General features: G+C 43.0%; 1 long non-coding RNA gene across 1 annotated transcript; it reads right to left on the bottom strand.

The window, feature by feature from the left end:
• Positions 1-1,339: 1,339 nt before the first annotated feature.
• Positions 1,340-5,671, bottom strand: LOC140582001 (uncharacterized). The gene is made up of 2 exons (XR_011985044.1): positions 5,073-5,671; positions 1,340-1,599 (listed from the first exon to the last, which is right to left on the bottom strand). It is a non-coding gene; the product is annotated as an uncharacterized lncRNA (long non-coding RNA).

Raw genomic sequence — 5,671 nt, 5'->3', positions numbered from 1 at the left:
GTGCTGTGACCTCACCTGCTCTGAGAGGCGTGACAGCCTGATCTGAGGAAACAGGCAGTAAAACTGGAGCACAAGGTCTGAGTGACTGCTGCCTTCCGTATTCTTAAGATTTAGTTTGAGTTTTATAATATATTTGTGTCACATTCGATGTACATTTTAGAGTCACTTTCAAGGTTGTACATCTAAGATTTTCATGTTATTTAGCCTGTTATTGTCACTGAGATTTTGCTGTATGTATTTTGTAGCTTTGCTCATGTGACATTGTGTTTACTTTGAATGGAACTCTATTATTTCACTGGATGGAACATTGACGTACCACTGAAAAGAATATGACACATTCACCGGAATATTACACCCCTACTGGATGCAATATTATAGTCCCACTGGATGGAATGGTCCCCCCCCCGGATACAGCATTATGGTCCCACTGGACGCCACATTAAACTGATGTCTCTTTGTTGTTATGGACGGCCAACCCTTGCTTTTCAGGTGGACAGATTGTATTTGAAGCCCTCTGACTGCCCCCTAGTGGTGGTGACACATCACTGACATCTAGTCAGTCCTTATATGATACAGGTCCTGCTGTTATGCGTCAATTATCCACAGTTGTGCAAGAATCAACCACGAAGGGTTTGTTAATACCTCGTTGCAGATCTTAAACCCTTTTTACATTACACTTACTATAAATCTTCTATTGTTTTTGTTTGTTTGTTGAGGTAAGAGCACTGGCTGTTGTGCTGATTAATTGCAACATAACTGGCTACCACTGATTTTAGCACTGGTGATTTTATCAACAGTTAAGATTTCATAACCGCATTTTCTGCAGGGGTGCTTGATGCTAGGTGATGTTAGCAGACCTCAACTCTCACTTGTATGTTGTGTCTGCTAAATAAAGTAATGTGACTCTTACCAGTCGTCAGGATGGAATGTCCGGTGAATGGCAACACTTGCACAATGCTGCAATTTACTTGATACAGTCACATGCTGGCAGACTTTAAAATAGCAGTGGTAAATATTGCTGCCCAAGGTTTAGTCAGTAATCAGCCTTGACGTTACCTAGAACTGTGATTAAACATTAGCTAAGGGCTCGGTCAAATTGTTTCAAAAACAAACCCAAGTGGATCAGGCTTAATTATATGAAAAATAAATGGAAAGAGACTGCGCTTGATGGTTTGAAAAATAAATCCAGTCCTCCGCGGCTGGTTTCGGAATTAACAGCAAACTGTTGTGTGAGACCTTGCAGCAGCATCTTGTGTTTGTTTTGCAGGTCAGTCACCGGGGGATATGTGTCCCAGATGTGAATGGATGGAATGCTGTATTCAAGATTCCTTTCACACCATAATGGTAACGCCTTTTAATATACAAAACCACAGATCCAGTCCTACTCCCTAGGTAGCTGCCATCATTCCGACTATTCTTGACTTTTCATACTCCTATCGCATATTCAATAATCCCCTTCATCACTTTCTTAAGGCGCTTTCACACTGGAGTTCCGGAACCTGGTCCCTGGGCTCGTCCTGGAACTTCTGTAGTTCCTGGCCACTTCAGTTTTGCTTTCACGCCACATAACAGGAACTGGGACCTTTATGCCAGATTAGCCTGGGAGATGCAAAAAAACATACATTATTTCATACGAAACTACACAGCCACGGCAAAACAATGGAGGATAAATAAGTCCTTTTGTTCATTATTTTTTTATTGGGGGGGGGGGGGCATCAATCACGATCATAACTGGACAAAGCCTTTTAGGGTTTTCTCACACCAGCATTTTTTAGTCTGGTTAAAACAGACTCTGGTTCGACTTACACCTTGGCGCAATTAATTTGGGCAGGTGTATACAGTAATCGCACTCAGGTGTGGACCAAAACAATCGCATTGGGACCTTTCATAGGAGCCGGTGTCAGTTCGGTCCCAAATGAATTCTGGAGCACAGAACCTTCTTCCTGTATTTACTTCATAGTCCAGGACACAGAACCTTCTTCCAGTATTTACTGCATAGCCCAGGACACAGAACCTTTTTCCCCTGTATTTACTGCATAGCTCAGGACACAGAACCTTCTTCCTGTATTTACTGCATAGCCCAGGACACAGAACCTTCTTCTTGTATTTACTGCATAGCTCAGGACACAGAACGTTCTTCCTGTATTTACTGCATAGCTCAGGACACAGAACCTTCTTCCTGTATTTACTGCATAGCCCAGGACACAGAACCTTCTTCTTGTATTTACTGCATAGCTCAGGACACAGAACGTTCTTCCTGTATTTACTGCATAACTCAGGACACAGAACCTCCTTCCTGTATTTACTGCATAGCCCAGGACACAGAACCTCCTTCCTGTATTTACTGCATAGCTCAGGACACAGAACCTCCTTCCTGTATTTACTGCATAACCCAGGACACAGAACCTTCTTCCTGTATTTACTGCATAGCCCAGGACACAGAACCTTCTTCCTGTATTTACCTTCTTGATCCCACCACAGACACATCTGACCAATAAGCAGGATGAAAGCTATGGCTGTAAGCCCCAACCAATCAGAAAGCTATGGCTGTAAGCCCCAACCAATCAGAAAGCTATGGCTGTAAGCCCCAACCAAACAGAAAGCTATGGCTGTAAGCCCCAACCAATCAGATAGCTATGGCTGTAAGCGCCTCCCCAGTTGTTCTTGTTCGAACTGAAAATTCCTAGTCTGGTGTAGGTACTAAAAAAGAGTTCCGGAACTGCCTCAGAGGAACTACAATCGGGTCAAATTCCTGTAGTGTGAACACGACAATAGTACCTGGTTCTAGAAAAAAAAGTTGTGGTCGTGTGGAAACACCTTTTGTCTTTCTTTCTCCCTTGTTTCTTGTATTTTATTTATTCAGCAGACACTTTCATCCAATGCAGCACATATTTTTCTAGGGCAGCGGGTTCAGACAATCTCTGGAGCCACTGAGGTCAACGGAGCTCAGGGGCCTCGTGGTGAAATCACACTGCAGACCCTGGGATTTGAACTGACAACCTTCTGAGTAGAGGCACAACAGCCTAACTTGCTGGACCACACATCACCCCTTCTCACTTGCTATGAAACTACTGAGTATCCCTTCACACTGGGATTACAAGCACCCATCATGGAAACACCCATAGCCATGGGGGTGGGCAAGTTACACACCCCCTCACAACCCAATTTCAGCCTCCACCCAAAACACTGGGACTGTCTGGCAAGGTGCTGCTCACGGCCCATAGGCACTGCCGCCTTTAACCTGTGGTTAAGCTACTGGTCCTGGGCTCCAAGACCCACTTTAGTGTTAATCTTGTCTTTAGCACTGCGCAGCATTACTCACGCATATTCAGCAGACGTTAAAGATAAGACTAACCTTTTACCACAATGTGGATGAAGAACAAGCTGCCTGTTGGCTGAGACAGACTTTCCAGCAAAGCAGGAATTCTACAAAACCTTCAACCTTACTGAGATCTCCCAAAGTCACCCTTTCATAAACCAGATTCCAGTTTTACATATATACAGCTATTATCCTGAGTAAGTTGTTGGACAATATGCTGTCGTAAAACCTTGTGGCTTTAAGGAGAAAAAAATATGAGAGGTAAAGTTTGGTTGCGAAATCGCCAATTTTACACATATATGCCCAGCAGATTGTGCTGTTAGATTCACAGCCTGCAACCCCATGTTGACTGTTACTCCGCCAGCCTTACATAATAACAGCGAAATATTTTAGGGCTGCAAGAAAAAAACGTAAGTGTTCAATACGTTTCAAAGGAATGATTTACGCAGAGTTACAGTTCCAAGTTTCCACTTCCTCTCTTTTAACAAGCATATCTTATTGACATAAATCAGTCATGTTGTTTTATTTGAAGTAATGAGCGATGTTTCCAGATGTTGCCTGACAGGCAGAAGCAGCCTCTTCAGAGCAAATGAATGACTAAAGCCGAGAAAGATGGAAAGCGGTACCCAGGAGCAGAACGGGTCCAGGTTATGCGCAGATTATCTAGTCACCTCAAGCGCTGCATTTCTACTCACCACCAGAGGGCAGTATTCGCGCAATCATAACCGTGCAATTGCAAAAGCTCCTTTGCCGGCTAAACTCCAAAAAACATTTCAATAATAAATCAAAGCTATCAAAATATTATGACAAAGTAAAGATCGATTTTTCTCAAGGAGAGGAAGTATTTTTTTAAAGAAGAAGCACATGTGAAACATTGTTGATAAAGTTCCGCCCTTTAAATTAAGATACCGTTAATGTCAGATATCTAACGTGAAAAACTGCTTAGTACAGTGTCACTCAGGCAGACAAAAATACAACTGCGGAACCTGGCAAGTGCTCAAGGAGAACCTAAAGAAAGAAGGAAGCCATTAAACCATAAAATGCCGACTTTACTTTAATATACGATTAGTCTTATTAAAACAATATGTCCGAATGTCGATAAAGAGCGGCACAGAGACCGGGTCTGTTCCTAATGGCCGGAGCGAAATAACTTGCCGGCGGATTCTGCATGAGCCAGAAAGTGCAATTCTCAGTGAAAGTGTAATAAAAGAGCCGGAGCGGGATTCCCGTGCTGTCCGGCTCTGATGGCTTTCCCAGACAGCGATCTGAGCGCTTCCACCAGCGAAAAAACACCAGCATCCTCAAACACTTAGCCTAATTCGTGGAACCAAACACGGTGTAGAAGTAGTGCTTTTAAGTTCTCAGTTTATATGGAGGAAATCAGTCCTCTTGTATGTCAACATGATTTGAAAAAAATCCAGCCACATCGCTCCTCGTGAAAAAAAATCAGAAATATAACGAAAAAGTGAATTGCTCTAAATGCATTGAAAGCACATGTTGTAAAACAGCACGTTTGGCATTTTTAGAATGTGGTGTTATGCTATAGTTCTGTATAAGGCGTATTCATATGTTAAGTTTGTCTTGAAAATAATGACTTAAACATTTGAATACATATTACGATCCACAGTCAGCAGCCTGTGCCGTGAGGCCCTCCATCCTCATGCAGACAGCTTCCGTGCTGTACTCCTCGCACTGCAGGGTGACCGACACGTGCAGAAAAACTTCCTCGCTAATGATCTTGGCACACACTTGCCTGCACGCCATCCTGCCCCCCTCACGAGATGGAGGACCACCGCCCGGGTCTCAGACCAGCTCCGCAGATCCTGAATGCGGGCTGAGATGATTTGAGATCTTGGCGGTTGTTCCACTTTTTACCCTACCCTCTCTAAATAATGTGCCAGGCAGGTTCTGAATACGTGCTCTGAAATCTGCAGGTGCCAACGTATTTAAACAATTCGTAGAGTAATTATCAAAAAAAATCACTGCATCAAATAATAGTACTTCTACTCAATTTGAATTGGAGACCATTAAAATTGGGGGAAATATATTCCAGGACCCGGATGTAAGGATACGGAGTCACGTGATAGATGTCCTGCGTAACGATCACACCTGTGTACTGCAATGTTTGGACCAGATCTGAGGGGTCCGGTGTTGGGGATGTATTGTTGCACTTAAATTAATATGCACCGTTGTGACAAACAAAATATCAGAAGATATCCAACGGATCTTAAATGTTAAAAGTACAAATTAGCCCAGATCTCCCAACTAGCTATTTTTCATTGGGTTGTCATAGCATATAAAGCTAAACCGAGGCACAATGATTGCTGGTTAAAGGCCAAGTAATTATATAAA

This window comes from Paramormyrops kingsleyae, chromosome 23 (assembly GCF_048594095.1).
Source record: "Paramormyrops kingsleyae isolate MSU_618 chromosome 23, PKINGS_0.4, whole genome shotgun sequence".
Classification (NCBI taxonomy): domain Eukaryota; kingdom Metazoa; phylum Chordata; class Actinopteri; order Osteoglossiformes; family Mormyridae; genus Paramormyrops; species Paramormyrops kingsleyae.
Note: the sequence above shows the minus strand (reverse complement) of the source record. Positions and strands in the feature narration are given on the sequence as shown.